This window comes from Phoenix dactylifera, unplaced genomic scaffold, assembly GCF_009389715.1.
Source record: "Phoenix dactylifera cultivar Barhee BC4 unplaced genomic scaffold, palm_55x_up_171113_PBpolish2nd_filt_p 000524F, whole genome shotgun sequence".
Taxonomy (NCBI): domain Eukaryota; kingdom Viridiplantae; phylum Streptophyta; class Magnoliopsida; order Arecales; family Arecaceae; genus Phoenix; species Phoenix dactylifera.
Genome location: NW_024067935.1, coordinates 92,501 through 114,493, shown reverse-complemented (window position 1 = coordinate 114,493; position 21,993 = coordinate 92,501). Strand labels below are relative to the sequence as shown.

The 21,993-nt window shown below is 39.0% G+C and overlaps 2 pseudogenes; both read right to left on the bottom strand.

The window, feature by feature from the left end:
- Nucleotides 1-2,206: 2,206 nt before the first annotated feature.
- Nucleotides 2,207-2,304, bottom strand: LOC120106319 (annotated as a pseudogene).
- An 8,114-nt stretch (nt 2,305-10,418) lies between these two features.
- LOC120106317 lies at nt 10,419-10,516 on the bottom strand (annotated as a pseudogene).
- Between the last annotated feature and the right edge of the window lie 11,477 nt (nt 10,517-21,993).

Sequence of the window (21,993 nt, the reverse complement as noted above, 5' to 3'; positions counted from 1 at the left end):
AATGAATTATATTTACTGATATGTTTTTGATCTATGCATAGTTATTTCGTAGATAGTTCTTAAATGGATTATGATTATTGATATATGGATTGCTTTAGTATTTGATTCGTCGTAGACGTAGAAAGCACGACGAATGCTTAGAAATTGAGTTCATATGTTCATGAAACATATACCATGATTAGATCTATCCTACATTAAATCTTAAATCAAGAACCATAGAGTTTATTCCTTGGATGCAATATCATCAAGGGAGATTCCAGATCCCTGCCATTTTTATTTCATTGAATTGTGTTTATTATTCTCTGCATTTTAATTTCTGAAAATCAAAACATAATTTTAATCCACAAATTTATTGAATTAATTAATCTAAAATTATATTAAATAATCTCATATATATTTCGTTCCCTGAGGATTCGACTTCGGACTCTCGAGAATTTACTACTTGTGCGATTCTCCTGCACTTGGGAGAACAATTTTATTTTTGCATCAAGTTTTTGGCGCCGTTGTCGGGGAACGGCTTAGTTATTAGTATAGTTTTAGATTTAATTAGTACCCTATCAGTTAGATTGAACAATATAGTAAAACTAAAACTGAAAAAAAAAAAATTTATTGCTGTTTTTTTTATTCCCTGCACAGTCTGCATCAAACTCTGATATCTGAGTAATCCACCGTCTGATTGCACTCAAATTTCGTTGGCTGCTGTAGGACACATGTTTCTTTCACCTGAACGGTCTGATTGATATTCTGATACTTTTACGACCATTATATTAATATGCAACTTTACTGCTTTCTGTTTTGAATTTTCTGCACTTAATTGTTTTAGAATCAGAATTTTATTGTTATCATATCTCATTAACCCTTGTTGCTAATTAAAAATTAAATTAAAAAAAATAGAAAACCTAAAATTTTAAATTCAAATTTCAGAATTCAAGTTTCAAACTTCGACTCATAAATTTTTTTTTAAAAAAATAATAAATAATTTGCTTGATCACTTATTCAATGAAATTTAATGTCATGTCATAAAACATTAAAAAAAAAAATCTCTTGATTGTTGCATATAGTATAAGGCATCAGCATAAAATATTCTAAGGGCTGAACCCATTTAAAAAGATAAGGTCGGGATTTCATCACTCGTCCTTAGCCCAAAAATCACCCCATTGCATAAATATCCTAAGCTTAAGTAAAATCAACTAGACATTGGCCCCTAAGGACATTCGAGCTCAATAGGATGAAGACCACCAAAAGTTGCACCAATTTCGCTCTGTGGCTTAGTTGATGTCTAGGCAAGCTTTGTCCCTATAAGAAAGATAGTTCATCTGTTCGAGGCAAATGGGTTTTAAGTGGGACCTTTGCGAACGCATCGTGACCCCTCCACTTACCTGGGAGCTTACTTGGTCAACTCGGTTCATTAGACCGGATTGGAGGCTTAGGTGCCCTCTTCAAACCAGTTAGGAGCTGTCTAGAAATTTAGGAAAAACATTAGAAATTGAGGTGTAATATTTAGTTGCATGTTTGATTGTGAATAGATTTTTGTTTTAGGGTGTAGTTTTAGGGTATCTTTAGTTGGTACTTACATTTATATTTATTTTTTTTTAAAAAAAAACATAAAAGAAATAAAAAAAATTATTAAATTTACAAAAAAAAAATATAAAAAAAAATTTTAATCAAATTTTGTATGCTTAGTTGGAATAGGGACGACACCGGTCGATTAAGTCGTACAACTTTAGATCATCCCTTAGGACACATCCTTAAAATTCCTTCGCAGTATCTCACACCTTGTGAGATGGCAAATTTTTCTGATGATGTAGGAAGTCACCATGGTGATGAAGGTAGACCCCCAGTTATGACACTTCGACAATATTTACATCCCACTAGGACTAGTCAACCTTCATGTATGATTATTCCTGAAAACGTAGAACACTTTGAAATCAAACCAGGAGTAATTCAATTGCTGCCCAAGTATCATGGAATGGAATCCGAGAACCCTTATCTTCACCTTAAGGATTTTGAGGAAATTAGCATCACATTTAGAGTGCCAAATGTATCGGAAGATGTCCTTAAATTAACCTTGTTTCCTTTTTCTTTGAAGGATAAAGCCAAAACATGGCTGAACTCCTTGAGACCAAGATCGTTAGGAACATGGCATGATATGCAAAGAGAATTCTTAAAAAAGTTCTTTCCCGCACAAAGGACTAATTTTTTGAAAAGGCACATTAGTAATTTCCAACAAAAAGACCATGAAACATTTTATGAATGCTGGGAGAGATTTAAAGATTTGCTACTCTCTTGTTCTCATCATGGGTTTGAAACATGGAGAACCATTAGTTTCTTTTACGAGGGATTGTCTCCACAATTAAAACAATTTATAGAGACTATGTGCAATGGTCTATTTCTGGAAAAGCAACCCGATGAGGCATGGGACTATTTAGACTCTCTCGCAGAGACTGCACAATTATGGGATACAGGGGATAGAGTGAATAAACCTTTGCCTAAGCCTACTAGCATTCCACACGGGGGCCTTTACAACCTTAATACTCAGGATGATATTCAGGCTAAAATGGCAGCCCTTACTAGGAAGGTAGAGGAAATTGAACTTAGAAGGATTGAACCCGTCAAGACCGTAGAACATAACAACGAGTGTTGTAGGATTTGCGAGATGCCTGGCCATCTCATCACTGATTGCCCCACAATACCTGCATTCAAGAAAGTCTTGCACGATCAGGCCAATGTTATGAATACCTATCAAAAATCTTTCAATAATCCTTTTTCGGGTACTTACAACCCTGGATGGAAGAACCATCCAAATTTCAGGTGGAGGAATGACCAACCTCAACAAGTATATAACCCAACTCCTCCACCTCCGCAACCTCATTATGCACACCCACCCCCTCAAAAATCCAGTCTCGAAGAAACTTTGCAATCTTTCATGCAAGGTCAAGCCAAAATCAATGATGAATTAAGAAATCAACTGACAACGCTGACCACTGTTTTAAGTGCTCAAGAGAAAGGTAAGTTACCAGCTCAACCACAACCTAATCCTCAAGTCTATGGCGGTAGTAATGCATCATCTTCAACTTCGCATAAAGAGCAAGCAAAGAGTATAATAACTTTGCGAAGTGAAAAGATTATTGACCGACCAGTCCCAGAACAAACTCAAGCCATACCTGATTCTGACCCTTTAAAGACAAAAGAAAAGGATAACGAAGAAACCGAAGCACCAACATCTACTGAAAAAATCAAATGTCCTTTTCCTGCACCATTTCCACAAAGATTAAAGCCCTTGCAAAAGCTTGAACCAAACTCTGAAATTCTTGAGCTTTTTAAGCAAGTAAAAATCAATGTACCTCTTCTTGATGCAATCAAACAAGTGCCTTCCTATGCAAAATTTTTAAAAGATTTATGCACTGTCAAGCGTCGTTTAAATGTCAAGAAGAAGGCATTTTTGGCTGAAAATGTAAGTGCAATTTTACAGCATAACATTCTCCCTAAATATAAGGATCCAGGTTGCCCAACTATCTCGTGCATCATTGGCAATTTTAGGATTGAGCGAGCATTGTTAGATTTAGGAGCGAGTGTGAATTTGTTGCCATATACGGTATATGAGCAACTCGGTTTGGGTGAGTTGAAGCCAACAACTGTGACCTTACAATTAGCTGACCGGTCAGTGAAGGTCCCTAGAGGGATTATCGAAGATGTGTTGGTCCAAGTAGACAAGTTCTATTTTCCTGTCGACTTTATCGTACTGGACACACATCCGGCTTCCAATTCACCATCTCAGATTCCAGTCATCTTAGGACGTCCATTCCTTGCAACTTCTAATGCATTGATCAATTGTAGGAATGGTATCATGAAGCTTTCTTTTGGCAATATGACTTTGGAACTGAACGTCTTTAGTATAGGCAAACAACCCAGTGATCATGAAGAAAGTAAAGAAGTTGAATGGGTTGAAACCATTGCGGAAGAATATTTGTTAAAAGAAACATTTACTGAATCGGCCGACAATGGTTTGATAGATTGGTGTTCTAAAGGTACTGCTGATGATATGGTCCCACCTATTTTAGATAACTCGGATGTCATGATGGTCAATGGGTGGAGACCAAGAATAGAGGAATTTGAACAGTTGCCACCTCTAAAAGCAAAGATAGTACCATCCCATGAACAAACACCTAAGCTCGAGTTGAAACCTTTACCGAAGGAACTCAAGTATGCCTTTCTTGGATCCAAGGACACATTTCCTATAATCATCTCATCTGATCTGGATCATGCCCAAGAAAGAAAATTACTTTGTGTTCTAACGAAATATAAGGGAGCTTTAGGATGGTCTATTGCCGACTTGAAGGGTATTAGCCCTTTAATTTGCACGCACCGGATATATTTGGAGGACAATGCCAAAATCACAAGGCAAATGCAATGCAGGTTGAATCCTATGATGAGAGATGTGGTTAAAGCAGAAGTCCTCAAGTTGCTTGACGTGGGTATTATTTACCCAATTTCTGACAGTAAATGGGTAAGTCCTACTCAAGTCGTTCCTAAGAAGTCGGGTATGACGGTAGTCAAAAATGAGCAGGGTGAACTAGTCCCAACTCGTGTTCCGACGAGTTGGCGCATGTGTGTTGACTACCGAAAATTGAATTTGGTCACTAGAAAAGATCACTTTCCCTTACCCTTCCTAGACCAAGTTTTGGAAAGAGTTGCAGGACATAATTTTTATTGTTTTCTCGATGGCTATTCCGGATACTACCAAATCGAGATTTCACCAGAAGATCAAGAGAAGACTACTTTCACTTGTCCTTTTGGTACATTCGCTTTCCGTCGGATGCCGTTCGGGTTATGTAATGCACCTGCAACATTTCAAAGATGCATGCTCAGTATTTTTGAAGACATGAACGAGAAGTTTTTGGAAGTGTTCATGGATGATTTTTCTGTTTTTGGCGATTCTTTTGATGATTGTTTACTACATTTACAAGCTGTCTTAGCTCGGTGTATAGAAAAGAACCTGATACTGAATTGGGAGAAATGCCACTTCTTGGTGCCAAAGGGAATTGTCCTAGGACATATTGTTTCATCGAAGGGCATGGAAGTTGATAGAGCCAAGATTGACTTAATCGCCAAGCTACCTGCACCCAAAACGGTTAGAGATGTTAGATCATTTTTGGGTCACGCGGGATTTTATAGGAGGTTCATCAAGGACTTTAGTGTCATAGCTCGACCATTATGTAACCTCTTATCCCTTGATACACCGTTCGATTGGACCGAAACCTGTCAAGATGCATTCGAAAAATTGAAGGCTATGCTTAGCACTGCACCCATCGTGCGACCACCTGATTGGTCATCACCTTTTGAGATCATGTGCGATGCTAGTGACTATGCGATAGGAGCTGTCCTAGGACAACGCAAGGATAATAAGCCATATGTCATCTACTATGCAAGCAAAACCTTAAATGATGCTCAAATGAATTACACCACCACCGAGAAGGAATTGCTTGCAGTAGTATTTGCATTAGACAAATTTCGTTCTTATATCCTTGGTGCTCCTATTGTTATCTTTACAGATCATGCAGCGCTAAAATATTTATTGGATAAGAAAGATGCCAAACCACGCTTAATACGATGGATACTTTTACTCCAAGAATTTGACATCACTATCAAAGATAAAAAGGGAGTAGAAAATGTAGTTGCTGACCATTTATCACGGCTAGTTTTTAATGATTCAGTGCCACAGTTGCCCATCAAGGACTCGTTTCCTGAAGAGCAATTGTTTGCACTTTCTACTATGCCATGGTATGCTGATATTGTAAACTTTCTTGTCACTAACCGGATGCCGGAGCATTGGGGATCGAATGATAAGAATAATTTCTTGCGTGAAGTAAGAAATTATTATTATGATGCCCCCTATTTGTTCAAGTATTGCAATGATCAAATCTTTAGAAGATGCATACCGGATCATGAGATTCAAAGTGTACTCTCTTTTTGTCATGCCAGTGCTTGCGGAGGACACTTTGCATCTAAGAAAACAGCAGCTAAGGTGTTACAATGTGGTTTTTATTGGCCTACACTATTTAAAGATGCCCACGAGTTCTGTAGGACATGTGACCCATGTCAACGTATTGGAAGTCTAACTCGTAGGCAAATGATGCCTCTTCAGCCCATTACTGCTATTGAAATTTTTGACATGTGGGGCATGGATTTTATGGGCCCATTTCCACCGTCTTTTGGATATGAGTATATTTTAGTTGGTGTTGAGTATGTGTCAAAATGAGTAGAAGCTGTTGCCTGTAGAACTAATGATCACAAACCTGTTTTGAAATTTCTTAAAGAAAATATTTTTTCACGGTTTGGAATGCCCAAGGTTATAATTAGTGATGGGGGAAAACATTTCTGTAATAAGCCTTTTGAGATCCTATTACGAAAGTACGGTATCACTCATAGAATTGCAACTCCTTATCACCCACAGACTAGTGGCCAAGTAGAGTTAGCCAATCGGGAGTTTAAACGAATTTTAGAGAAAACGGTGAATCCATCACGCAAAGACTGGTCTTTAAAACTTTCTGACGCATTGTGGGCTTACCGTACTGCTTATAAAACTATTCTTGGTATGTCCCCGTATCGGCTAGTCTATGGAAAAGCATGTCATCTACCTGTTGAAATAGAGCATAAATCATATTGGGCCATTAGAAAATTAAACTTTGAATTGTCCGATGCTGGTTTAGCTCGAAAATTACAATTAAGTGAGTTGAATGAAATTCGTCGGGATGCGTATGACAATGCTAGACTTTGTAAAGAACGAATAAAAATTAGGCATGATAACTCAACTCTAAGAAAATCTTTTGAGCCTGCACAAAAAGTTCTTTTGTATGACTCTCGCTTACATCTGTTTCCTGGAAAGTTACGATCAAGATGGACAGATCCTTTCATTGTAAAAACTGTTTTTCCACACGGGGCAATTGAAATTGAGAATCCACAGGATGGCAAAATTTTTAAGGTTAATGGACACAGATTAAAACCTTTTCTTGAAAATTTTGCAGATGAAGAGGACTCCTTTTCCTTGGGGGAGCCTTCTTATGACTGAACATGAAGGCCAAGGTATGTGTATATTAGTTAGAATTATTATTTTTTTTCTTTTATTTCTAGTTTTCTTCTTATTTTGTAGGTTTTCTTTTCTGGAAATCAACAACTCAAGGTATTCTTCTTCTCTCTATTATTTTCTCTATTGTCTCTCATATATAGTTTTCTTGCATTTTTTTACATTGAGGACAATGCAATGTTTAAGTTGGGGGGAGGGAAATATTTTGATCCAAAAAAAAAAAACTTGTTTTTGCATTTGATTTATTCTATTGCTTTCTTTTCTGAGCAAATGCACATGTATTTTCATATTGAGTTTGTGCAACTATTAAGGCAAGGAACACATGCATACTATGACTGATCAGAGACCTATTATTAGATCCCCACACGTGTACTTAATGACAATAGAAAGGCCTCAGGAGTTCATATTTGTTAACTGTATTTTTGTTAGCCTTATCCATAAAAGAAGTATGAGTATCCCTGTTCGTACCATAAGGTTCAGGATTTGGTTTTCACATAAAGATAGAGGTTGAATATCCCGACTAGATTACTTAGGTACCTTATGATCCGACCTTGGTTGACCTATAGTCACGATGCAGTCACATATATAATAAAAATATTTATATGGTTCAGTCTATCTTCTCTTTTATTGAAAAAAAAATAAAAAAAATCCTCATGATGACAAGTCTGTCCTCGTGGCGTAGTTTGATTCGAGTAATTAAGCCCGAGGGGTGTTTCACCTAATATCTTGAGCCAACTGGATCGGGGGTCATTGGCTGAAAGCTCGCTACATGGATCTTACTAGAGCCTAATGGGGTTGGACTATTGTAATCGTCATATGTGTTTTAAAAATAAAAATAACAGTAAGCATGAATAGGGTTGGTTGGACTGAACCTAGTGACATGTGGTAATGGCTGGTTTGACTCCATTGTATTGGACCTCTGTGTACCCAGGTTGTTTAGTTGGGATTGATAGCTCTTTCTTTATATGTGAACCATTCTTGACAAATTTAGTCAACAAATGATATTCTGAAAATTTGATGGATCAGGTTCTAATAAAGTGTAGAAAATATTTGTAGACTTGAGTAGTGCACCTAAAACTCAGGCGGTGCTCTGTTGTGGTGGAGGTATTAGTACTCTGAGAAAGTCATATGATTTGATGCACACTGCACTTTTATATTCCTTGCTTTGACAGTTGCCATACTTGAAAATATTTGTCAATTAATTACATGTGTATTAGCTTAGGGTTTATTTTTATTAGAATCTCATGTCATATAATTCATGATGTTTGTGGGTAACATTCCTGAAAACCCTCACGAGACAACACTCGTCCACTAGGGTAACCTAGGGGTTTAACGGCTTGTTGCACGTGCTAAGTGCAACCGTGATTCCTACGAAAGTGAGTACATATCTTAGTTTTATATCTTTAGCTTCAATAAAAAGTCATAGGTTAAACCACACCTTTTGCACTCTCATTTTATTTTCTGCTCGTTAATTGCTAGAGACTAGCAATAAGCTAGTTGGGGGGTGTGATGAGAGCACAAAAGTGCGATCTACACATCACTTAAATTAGTATTATTGCTAACAAATAATGATAAAAGTGCTGCATTAATATTATATTTTTGTGGCGTGCAGGTAATCGTAAATCAAAGCTAAAATGCGCATTGGGTCTAGAAAAGATGCAATCACTGCAGGTGACCAGTCGACTACATGGTTCAATCCCAGTTGCACACTAGAAGGAGCATTAGCCGGCTAGGTGCAGCCATATCCAGCAGCAGCATGTTCCCCATTTCGTGTGTTCATTTGAACTTCTCCCAGCCGTCCACGTGTTCAGCCGAGTTCCCAGCATCTCGCGAAGCATCCACCCAGTGTCCCGCATCCTTCTCTTTCCCCATCTCAAAGGCATCCAGAGTTCATTATATTAATATGCAACTTTACTGCTTTCTGTTTTGAATTTTCTGCACTTAATTGTTTTAGAATCAGAATTTTATTGTTATCATATCTCATTAACCCTTGTTGCTAATTAAAAATTAAATTAAAAAAAATAGAAAACCTAAAATTTTAAATTCAAATTTCAGAATTCAAGTTTCAAACTTCGACTCATAAAATTTTTTTAAAAAAATAATAAATAATTTGCTTGATCACTTATTCAATGAAATTTAATGTCATGTCATAAAACATTAAAAAAAAAAATCTCTTGATTGTTGCATATAGTATAAGGCATCAGCATAAAATATTCTAAGGGCTGAACCCATTTAAAAAGATAAGGTCGGGATTTCATCACTCGTCCTTAGCCCAAAAATCACCCCATTGCATAAATATCCTAAGCTTAAGTAAAATCAACTAGACATTGGCCCCTAAGGACATTCGAGCTCAATAGGATGAAGACCACCAAAAGTTGCACCAATTTCGCTCTGTGGCTTAGTTGATGTCTAGGCAAGCTTTGTCCCTATAAGGAAGACAGTTCATCTGTTCGAGGCAAGTGGGTTTTAAGTGGGACCTTTGCGAACGCATCGTGACCCCTCCACTTACCTGGGAGCTTACCTGGTCAACTCGGTTCATTAGACAGGATTGGAGGCTTAGGTGCCCTCTTCAAACCCGTTAGGTGCTGTCTAGAAATTTAGGAAAAACATTAGAAATTGAGGTGTAATGTTTAGTTGCATGTTTGATTGTGAATAGATTTTTGTTTTAGGGTGTAGTTTTAGGGTATCTTTAGTTGGTACTTACATTTATATTTATTTTTTTTTAAAAAAAAACATAAAAAAAATAAAAAAAATTATTAAATTTACAAAAAAAACATAAAAAAAAAATTTAATCAAATTTTGTATGCTAAGTTGGAATAGGGACGACACCGGTCGATTAAGTCGTACAACTTTAGATCATCCCTTAGGACACATCCTTGAAATTCCTTCGCAGTATCTCACACCTTGTGAGATGGCAAATTTTTCTGATGATGTAGGAAGTCACCATGGTGATGAAGGTAGACCCCCAGTTATGACACTTCGACAATATTTACATCCCACTAGGACTAGTCAACCTTCATGTATGATTATTCCTGAAAACGTAGGACACTTTGAAATCAAACCAGGAGTAATTCAATTGCTGCCCAAGTATCATGGAATGGAATCCGAGAACCCTTATCTTCACCTTAAGGATTTTGAGGAAATTAGCATCACATTTAGAGTGCCAAATGTATCGAAAGATGTCCTTATATTTATCTTGTTTCCTTTTTCTTTGAAGGATAAAGCCAAAACATGGCTGAACTCCTTGAGACCAAGATCGTTAGGAACATGGCATGATATGCAAAGAGAATTCTTAAAAAAGTTCTTTCCCGCACAAAGGACTAATTTTTTGAAAAGGCACATTAGTAATTTCCAACAAAAAGACCATGAAACATTTTATGAATGCTGGGAGAGATTTAAAGATTTGCTACTCTCTTGTCCTCATCATGGGTTTGAAACATGGAGAACCATTAGTTTCTTTTACGAGGGATTGTCTCCACAATTAAAACAATTTATAGAGACTATGTGCAATGGTCTATTTCTGGAAAAGCAACCCGATGAGGCATGGGACTATTTAGACTCTCTCGCAGAGACTGCACAATTATGGGATACAGGGGATAGAGTGAATAAACCTTTGCCTAAGCCTACTAGCATTCCACACGGGGGCCTTTACAACCTTAATACTCAGGATGATATTCAGGCTAAAATGGCAGCCCTTACTAGGAAGGTAGAGGAAATTGAACTTAGAAGGATTGAACCCGTCAAGACCGTAGAACATAACAACGAGTGTTGTAGGATTTGCGAGATGCCTGGCCATCTCATCACTGATTGCCCCACAATACCCGCATTCAAGGAAGTCTTGCACGATCAGGCCAATGTTATGAATACCTATCAAAAATTTTTCAATAATCCTTTTTCGGGTACTTACAACCCTGGATGGAAGAACCATCCAAATTTCAGGTGGAGGAATGACCAACCTCAACAAGTATATAACCCAACTCCTCCACCTCCGCAACCTCATTATGCACACCCACCCCCTCAAAAATCCAGTCTCGAAGAAACTTTACAATCTTTCATGCAAGGTCAAGCCAAAATCAATGATGAATTAAGAAATCAACTGACAACGCTGACCACTGTTTTAAGTGCTCAAGAGAAAGGTAAGCTACCAGCTCAACCACAACCTAATCCTCAAGTCTATGGCGGTAGTAATGCATCATCTTCAACTTCGCATAAAGAGCAAGCACAGAGTATAATAACTTTGCGAAGTGGAAAGATTATTGACCGACCAGTCCCAGAACAAACTCAAGCCATACCTGATTCTGACCCTTTAAAGACAAAAGAAAAGGATAACGAAGAAACCGAAGCACCAACATCTACTGAAAAAATCAAATGTCCTTTTCCTGCACCATTTCCACAAAGATTAAAGCCCTTGCAAAAGCTTGAACCAAACTCTGAAATTCTTGAGCTTTTTAAGCAAGTAAAAATCAATGTACCTCTTCTTGATGCAATCAAACAAGTGCCTTCCTATGCAAAATTTTTAAAAGATTTATGCACTGTCAAGCGTCGTTTAAATGTCAAGAAGAAGGCATTTTTGGCTGAAAATGTAAGTGCAATTTTACAGCATAACATTCTCCCTAAATATAAGGATCCAGGTTGCCCAACTATCTCGTGCATCATTGGCAATTTTAGGATTGAGCGAGCATTGTTAGATTTAGGAGCGAGTGTGAATTTGTTGCCATATACGGTATATGAGCAACTCGGTTTGGGTGAGTTGAAGCCAACAACTGTGACCTTACAATTAGCTGACCGGTCAGTGAAGGTCCCTAGAGGGATTATCGAAGATGTGTTGGTCCAAGTAGACAAGTTCTATTTTTCTGTCGACTTTATCGTACTGGACACACATCCGGCTTCCAATTCACCATCTCAGATTCCAGTCATCTTAGGACGTCCATTCCTTGCAACTTCTAATGCATTGATCAATTGTAGGAATGGTATCATGAAGCTTTCTTTTGGCAATATGACTTTGGAACTGAACGTCTTTAGTATAGGCAAACAACCCAGTGATCATGAAGAAAGTAAAGAAGTTGAATGGGTTGAAACCATTGCGGAAGAATATTTGTTAAAAGAAACATGTACTGAATCGGCCGACAATGGTTTGATAGATTGGTGTTCTAAAGGTACTGCTGATGATATGGTCCCACCTATTTTAGATAACTCGGATGTCATGATGGTCAATGGGTGGAGACCAAGAATAGAGGAATTTGAACAGTTGCCACCTCTAAAAGCAAAGATAGTACCATCCCATGAACAAACACCTAAGCTCGAGTTGAAATCTTTACCGAAGGAACTCAAGTATGCCTTTCTTGGATCCAAGGACACATTTCCTATAATCATCTCATCTGATCTGGATCATGCCCAAGAAAGAAAATTACTTGGTGTTCTAACGAAATATAAGGGAGCTTTAGGATGGTCTATTGCCGACTTGAAGGGTATTAGCCCTTTAATTTGCACGCACCGGATATATTTGGAGGACAATGCCAAAACCACAAGGCAAATGCAACGCAGGTTGAATCCTACGATGAGAGATGTGGTTAAAGCAGAAGTCCTCAAGTTGCTTGACGTGGGTATTATTTACCCAATTTCTGACAGTAAATGGGTAAGTCCTACTCAAGTCGTTCCTAAGAAGTCGGGTATGACGGTAGTCAAAAATGAGCAGGGTGAACTAGTCCCAACTCGTGTTCCGACGAGTTGGCGCATGTGTGTTGACTACCGAAAATTGAATTTGGTCGCTAGAAAAGATCACTTTCCCTTACCCTTCCTAGACCAAGTTTTGGAAAGAGTTGCAGGACATAATTTTTATTGTTTTCTCGATGGCTATTCCGGATACTACCAAATCGAGATTTCACCAGAAGATCAAGAGAAGACTACTTTCACTTGTCCTTTTGGTACATTCGCTTTCCGTCGGATGCCGTTCGGGTTATGTAATGCACCTGCAACATTTCAAAGATGCATGCTCAGTATTTTTGAAGACATGAACGAGAAGTTTTTGGAAGTGTTCATGGATGATTTTTCTGTTTTTGGCGATTCTTTTGATGATTGTTTACTACATTTACAAGCTGTCTTAGCTCGGTGTATAGAAAAGAACCTGATACTGAATTGGGAGAAATGCCACTTCATGGTGCCAAAGGAAATTGTCCTAGGACATATTGTTTCATCGAAGGGCATGGAAGTTGATAGAGCCAAGATTGACTTAATCGCCAAGCTACCTGCACCCAAAACGGTTAGAGATGTTAGATCATTTTTGGGTCACGCGGGATTTTATAGGAGGTTCATCAAGGACTTTAGTGTCATAGCTCGACCATTATGTAACCTCTTATCCCTTGATACACCGTTCGATTGGACCGAAACCTGTCAAGATGCATTCGAAAAATTGAAGGCTATGCTTAGCACTGCACCCATCGTGCGACCACCTGATTGGTCATCACCTTTTGAGATCATGTGCGATGCTAGTGACTATGTGATAGGAGCTGTCCTAGGACAACGCAAGGATAATAAGCCATATGTCATCTACTATGCAAGCAAAACCTTAAATGATGCTCAAATGAATTACACCACCACTGAGAAGGAATTGCTTGCAGTAGTATTTGCATTAGACAAATTTCGTTCTTATATCCTTGGTGCGCCTATTGTTATCTTTACAGATCATGCAGCGCTAAAATATTTATTGGATAAGAAAGATGCCAAACCATGCTTAATACGATGGATACTTTTACTCCAAGAATTTGACATCACTATCAAAGATAAAAAGGGAGTAGAAAATGTAGTTGCTGACCATTTATCACGGCTAGTTTTTAATGATTCGGTGCCACAGTTGCCCATCAAGGACTCGTTCCCTGAAGAGCAATTGTTTGCACTTTCTACTATGCCATGGTATGCTGATATTGTAAACTTTCTTGTCACTAACCGGATGCCGGAGCATTGGGGATCGAATGATAAGAATAATTTCTTGCGTGAAGTAAGAAATTATTATTATGATGCCCCCTATTTGTTCAAGTATTGCAATGATCAAATCTTTAGAAGATGCATACCGGATCATGAGATTCAAAGTGTACTCTTTTTTTGTCATGCCAGTGCTTGCGGAGGACACTTTGCATCTAAGAAAACAGCAGCTAAGGTGTTACAATGTGGTTTTTATTGGCCTACACTATTTAAAGATGCCCACGAGTTCTGTAGGACATGTGACCCATGTCAACGTATTGGAAGTCTAACTCGTAGGCAAATGATGCCTCTTCAGCCCATTACTGCTATTGAAATTTTTGACATGTGGGGCATGGATTTTGTGGGCCCATTTCCACCGTCTTTTGGATATGAGTATATTTTAGTTGGTGTTGAGTATGTGTCAAAATGGGTAAAAGCTGTTGCCTGTAGAACTAATGATCACAAACCTGTTTTGAAATTTCTTAAAGAAAATATTTTTTCACGATTTGGAATGCCCAAGGTTATAATTAGTGATGGGGGAAAACATTTCTGTAATATGCCTTTTGAGATCCTATTACGAAAGTACGGTATCACTCATAGAATTGCAACTCCTTATCACCCGCAGACTAGTGGCCAAGTAGAGTTAGCCAATCGGGAGATTAAACGAATTTTAGAGAAAACGATGAATCCATCACGCAAAGACTGGTCTTTAAAACTTTCTGACGCATTGTGGGCTTACCGTACTGCTTATAAAACTATTCTTGGTATGTCCCCGTATCGGCTAGTCTATGGAAAAGCATGTCATCTACCTGTTGAAATAGAGCATAAATCATATTGGGCCATTAGAAAATTAAACTTTGAATTGTCCGATGCTGGTTTAGCTCGAAAATTACAATTAAGTGAGTTGAATGAAATTCGTCGGGATGCGTATGACAATGCTAGACTTTGTAAAGAACGAATAAAAATTAGGCATGATAACTCAACTCTAAGAAAATCTTTTGAGCCTGCACAAAAAGTTCTTTTGTATGACTCTCGCTTACATCTGTTTTCTGGAAAGTTACGATCAAGATGGACAGATCCTTTCATTGTAAAAACTGTTTTTCCACACGGGGCAATTGAAATTGAGAATCCACAGGATGGCAAAATTTTTAAGGTTAATGGACACAGATTAAAACCTTTTCTTGAAAATTTTGCAGATGAAGAGGACTCCTTTTCCTTGGGGGAGCCTTCTTATGACTGAACATGAAGGCCAAGGTATGTGTATATTAGTTAGAATTATTTTTTTTTTCTTTTATTTCTAGTTTTCTTCTTATTTTGTAGGTTTTCTTTTCTGGAAATCAACAACTCAAGGTATTCTTCTTCTCTCTATTATTTTCTCTATTGTCTCTCATATATAGTTTTCTTGCATTTTTTTACATTGAGGACAATGCAATGTTTAAGTTGGGGGGAGGGAAATATTTTGATCCAAAAAAAAAAAAAACTTGTTTTTGCATTTGATTTATTCTATTGCTTTCTTTTCTGAGCAAATGCACATGTATTTCCATATTGAGTTTGTGCAACTATTAAGGCAAGGAACACATGCATACTATGACTGATCAGAGACCTATTATTAGATCCCCACACGTGTACTTAATGACAATAGGAAGGCCTTAGGAGTTCATATTTGTTAACTGCATTTTTGTTAGCCTTATCCATAAAAGAAGTATGAGTATCCCTGTTCGTACCATAAGGTTCAGGATTTGGTTTTCACATAAAGATAGAGGTTGAATATCCCGACTAGATTACTTAGGTACCTTATGGTCCGACCTTGGTTGACCTATAGTCACGATGCAGTCACATATATAATAAAAATATTTATATGGTTCAGTCTATCTTCTCTTTTATTGAAAAAAAAAACAAAAAAATCCTCATGATGACAAGTCTGTCCTCGTGGCGTAGTCTGATTCGAGTAATTAAGCCCGAGGGGTGTTTCACCTAATGTCTTGAGCCAACTGGATCGGGGGTCATTGGCTGAAAGCTCGCTACACGGATCTTACTAGAGCCTAATGGGGTTGGACTATTGTAATCGTCATATGTGTTTTAAAAATAAAAATAACAATAAGCATGAATAGGGTTGGTTGGACTGAACCTAGTGATATGTGGTAATGGCTGGTTTGACTCCATTGTATTGGACCTCTGTGTACCCAGGTTGTTTAGTTGGGATTGATAGCTCTTTCTTTATATGTGAACCATTCTTGACAAATTTAGTCAACAAATGATATTCTGAAAATTTGATGGATCAGGTTCTAATAAAGTGTAAAAAACATTTGTGGACTTGAGTAGTGCACCTAAAACTCAGGCGGTGCTCTGTTGTGGTGGAGGTATTAGTACTCTGAGAAAGTCATATGATTTGATGCACACTACACTTTTATATTCCTTGCTTTGACAGTTGCCATACTTGAAAATATTTGTCAATTAATTACATGTGTATTAGCTTAGGGTTTATTTTTATTAGAATCTCATGTCATATAATTCATGATGTTTGTGGGTAACATTCCTGAAAACCCTCACGAGACAACACTCGTCCACTAGGGTAACCTAGGGGTTTAACGGCTTGTTGCACGTGCTAAGTGCAATCGTGATTCCTACAAAAGTGAGTACATATCTTAGTTTTATATCTTTAGCTTCAATAAAAAGTCATAGGTTAAACCACACCTTTTGCACTCTCATTTTATTTTCTGCTCGTTAATTGCTAGAGACTAGCAATAAGCTAGTTGGGGGGTGTGATGAGAGCACAAAAGTGCGATCTACACATCACTTAAATTAGTATTATTGCTAACAAATAATGATAAAAGTGCTGCATTAATATTATATTTTTGTGGCGTGCAGGTAATCGTAAATCAAAGCTAAAATGCGCATTGGGTCTAGAAAAGATGCAATCACTGCAGGTGACCAGTCGACTACATGGTTCAATCCCAGTTGCACACTAGAAGGAGCATTAGCCGGCTAGGTGCAGCCATATCCAGCAGCAGCATGTTCCCCATTTCGTGTGTTCATTTGAACTTCTCCCAGCCGTCCACGTGTTCAGCCGAGTTCCCAGCATCTCGCGAAGCATCCACCCAGCGTCCCGCATCCTTCTCTTTCCCCATCTCAAAGGCATCCAGAGTTCATGATTCATTGCTTCCAGCTGTCACCCTGGCATCATCCAAATCTCAGCATCTCGAGACCAACATCCGGCCGTCCGTGGCGATTCCAACCGCGTCCGTCTTCTCCACGTGCGAGTCTCCCGTGAAGCTTCCCAGTGCCCGCATCCCAGGATCCGCATCCCAGCTTTCCGTTCGCGAACATCTCCGCGCCCATCTGTGCGTCTTGCAGATTCGTGAGCCCGATCAGACTAGCTCCCACGCATCCGGCTTCCGAGTCCAACATTCCTTCTCCCGCGTGCAAATCTTCCGCGAAGATCCCGCATCCACAGCACGCGTCTTCCGCCTCTTCCCAGCGATTTCCCAGCTTCCGAATCCCAGTAATCACGTTCCACGGTTCATCTCCCATGCATTCCAACAAATCCCAGCCTTCCAGCGAACGCCCCAGCATCCTGCGAGGCATCACCCGCGTCCGTGCTTCCTTCCGATCCATCCGCTCGTCTTCCGGACTCGTGCTTCAGCCGAGCCCATGTCACAAGCGTCCGCCCGCTTCTTCCGCCTCTCAGCCTATCCACGTCCGGGATACTCGGTAGCCAGCATGAGAGGAGCATCCCGTGTGATCAGGGGGTCCATCGAGAGATATAAAGGCTCTCTCGGCTGGGAAGAGGTAGTTCTCATTCTTTCCCATTGAAAAAAAACCAGAGGAGGGCCTCTGCCATTCGAAAAGAAAAAAAGAAACAGGGGAGGCCCTGTTTCCGAAAAGAAAAGAAAAAAAAAGGGGAAAGAAAGAAAATGAAAGAGGGATTAAAGTTTTCAATGAGTGGCTAAAGTCCTAGGGAGGGAGATGGATGAACCTTTGATGTATTGCTCTTTGAAGTAAACTCTAAACTTTTGCCTTGAATGAATTATATTTACTGATATGTTTTTGATCCATGCATAGTTATTTCGTAGATAGTTCTTAAATGGATTATGATTATTGATATATGGATTGCTTTAGTATTTGATTCGTCGTAGACGTAGAAAGCACGACGAATGCTTAGAAATTGAGTTCATATGTTCATGAAACATATACCATGATTAGATCTATCCTACATTAAATCTTAAATCAAGAACCATAGAGTTTATTCCTTGGATGCAATATCATCAAGGGGGATTCCAGATCCCTACCATTTTTATTTCATTGAATTGTGTTTATTATTCTCTGCATTTTAATTTCTGAAAATCAAAACATAATTTTAATCCACAAATTTATTGAATTAATTAATCTAAAATTATATTAAATAATCTCATATATATTTCGTTCCCTGAGGATTCGACCTCGGACTCCCGAGAATTTACTACTTGTGCGATTCTCCTGCACTTGGGAGAACAATTTTATTTTTGCATCACTAATGTTCCACAGCAAAAACATGTTATTTTTTTAATTTTACTCTCCCCTGCTTTAACAAAGAAATTACTAAGTAGTTTTTGCTTATTTTTAGGTTTATACCCTAAACCGGCTCTATTGAATACAGCCCGTTGACTATTAAGTATCATCTCTAATTTTTCTGAGCTATATATAAATTTTTCTACAAACGGCTTGTACTTTTCAAGTTCTAGTGTCAATTTTTGTTTTTCTGTTTTTAGATCATCTAAGTCTTTTGTGTAGTTACTTCCAATAGTTAGTTTATCCTTTTTAAGTTCAGAAATTTTCTTGGCTAGTTTTTCATTATCCTTAGTTAAGGTATTAGATTTTTGAATCAACATTTGATTCCTTGTTTTAAGTTCTACATTTTCTTTAGTGATAGAGTCCTTATCCTTAACTAATTTATCGTATTTGTGGAGGTGAGATTGATTGGCTAGTTTTAGCTCTTTATACTTAAGATTTATAGCCTTATATTCAACTATTAATTCATTAAATGCATCATACAATTCATCAAAGGTAAAATCTAGATGCGTTTCGGATGATACCTCATTTTCATTTGCCATGAAGCAGAAATTGGCCTTTTCTTCTTGTTCCTCATCCGATGATGATGATGATGAGTCGGAGTCCGATAAGGTGGAGACAAGAGCTTTCTTTTTCTTGTACTTGCTCCCCTTCTTCAGCAAGGGACACTCAGCTCTGATGTGCCCCGGCTTCTTGCACTCATAACATCCAATCCCCTCATTTTTCCTTTCCTTACCCTTATCCTTATGATAGGAACTTGAGGGGCCTCTCCTTTGATGAAAGGACTTCTTTCGGTTGATGAATTTTCTGAACTTGCGCACGAGAAGTGCCTCATCATCATCTCCCTCATGATCTTCTTCTTCATTGCTGCTACTGCAAGACAAGTCTTTGTTAGAAGATGTAGATTTGAGAGCTATTACCTTTTTCTTATGGGTGGACTCTTCTTCGCTGTGTTGTTTCATTGTGAGCTCGTGCGTCATTAGGGATCCAAGAAGCTCCTTAAGTGGAAGCTTGTTCAAGTCCTTGGCTTCTTGAATTGCCGTCACCTTGGCTTTCCATGACCTTGGTAGACAGCGAAGAATCTTCCTGACAAGCTCACTGTTAGTATAATTTTTGTCAAGGCTTTTTAGGCCATTGACAATATCAGTAAATCTAGTGAACATGCAAGTGATCGTTTCATTAGAATCCATCTTAAATAATTCATACTTATGTACTAATATATTTATTTTGGATTCTTTGACTTGATTCGTGCCCTCATGGGTCACTTCAAGTCTATCCCAAATCTCTTTTGCAGAATTGCAAGTAGAGACTCTATTGAATTCATTTCTATCTAATGCACAGTAGAGCACATTCATTGCTTTGGCATTGAGTTGTGCCTTCCTAAAGTCATTGTCATCCCAATCCTTTTCAAGTTTGGGTACAGTGACTCCCTCTACATATATGGATGGGATGTATGGTCCATTTAGTATAATGGTCCACATCTCATAGTCTTGGGCTTGGATAAATATTCTCATCCTAGCCTTCCAATATGAGTAGTCGGATCCATTAAAGAATGGGGGTCTTTGGGTGGACTGGCCCTTAATGTGGGAAGATCCAAATGGGGTTGTCATTTTGATCTTTTACTCTTAGGGTAAAAGAGTTCCGGCTCTGATACCACTTGTTGCCCAGATAGACAACCCAAGAGGAGGGGTGAATTGGGTTTTACACTAATTTTTCAATTAAAACATTTGTGGATAACTAATTAATTCTTTTTGCAGGTTAATTAATTAGATGCTGCGTGCAGTGAATGAAAAGAAAGTGCAAATAACAAGACAATCACAAACACAAGAATTTTATAGTGGTTCGGAGCTAATCCTTGCTCCTACGTCCACTCCCCAAGTCTCACTTGGGAATTCACTATAACCCCTCAGATTACAGCCGGTTGTTTTGCAAGCTCACAATCCAACTTGTTGTTTTACGAGGTCACAACGAACTCGGTCGGTTTTTCCAGGCTCACCGACTAGAACCACCCCGATTGTTTTCCCGGAATCACAATCGAACCCTTACACGTTGGTTTCAACCTAGGTTCACCAACAAACCTATATACCCTTGATTCAATCTCCTGATTGAATCAAGTAAGAACCAAATGGAAAGAACAAAGACAAACAGAAAAATAGAGCTTCTAAAAAGCAGATATACAGCGATATATATAAGAGAAAAGTTAAGAGCCCTCAAACACGTTTGAGATGAAGTAGAGAAGGGCTTCTTGAACTTTGGGTCTCCTCTTGAATGTCTGGAGGACTTGGAGGCAGGAGGAGACTTCTTTAATGCTGGGAAGAGTTGGTTGACTGGAGTTAATGGCCCTCTTCCTTCTTTTCCGTTGAAATCAGTTTGCAGATGAAGGATTCTTGTTTTCTTTGAGTGGAATGTTACTTCTCTGCTTTGCTACAGTCCTCTGTGGCTATTTAAGCCATTCCCCACGGAAACTAGCCATTAGACACACTTTACTAGCCGTTCTGCACATTCTGCACATCCTGACAATGTGTCCGTTGGGGTCGGAGTCGACTCGCGCGATCTGGAGTCGACTCGGCTGTAGCAGGAGTCGACTCATGCTTTTCTGGAGTCGGCTCGGCAACTGTTCCAGATTTGAATTAAAGTGGTCTTCTCGCCTGGGAGTCGACTCGACTTAACCCGGAGTCGACTCGCCAAAATCTGGAGCTGACCTTGTACTTTTGGAGTCGGCTCATCCCAAGGAATCCATAGATGTATTCTTCAACTTGGCTCACTCGAGTCGACTCGTGAGTTCTGGGAGTCGACTCGGCGCTCAGAGGCCGAACTCCCGATCTTCTGTCTTTTGGCTCGTGCAGTCTTGGAGTCGACTCGAACTGTTCCGGAGTCGACTCGGCTCTCAGTATCTGAAAAACAGTCTTCTGTCTTTTTGGAGTAGCGCTGCCTTGGAGTCGACTCGAACTGTCTTGGAGTCGACTCGCGTCTCAGAGACAACAATACTGTCTTCTGTCTTTTTGGGGTCGCGCTGTCTCGGAGTCGACTCGGGCATTGCGGGAGTCGACTCGGATCTCAGTGTCCGAAAACTGCTCTCTGACTTTTGCCTAGTATAACACTGAGAGTCGACTCTAGCTTTCTTTGGAGTCGACCTGCCAACCATCGGAGTCGACTCGCGTTCCTCAGGAGTCGACTCGGCTCTCAGGGTCCGAAAACTGCTTTCTGACTTTTTGTCTGTAACTTCCTGGAGTCGACTCATACTGCTCTGGAGTCGACTCAGCTAGCATCAGAGTCGACTCGCGCTCTTCAGGAGTCGACTCGCTGACAGGTTTTGAGTTGTATCTTTCTGCTCGTCTGTCTATTCTCAGTCGGAGTCGACTCGTAATGTTCCGGAGTCGACTCGAGCCTGTGCCAGTGCTTCT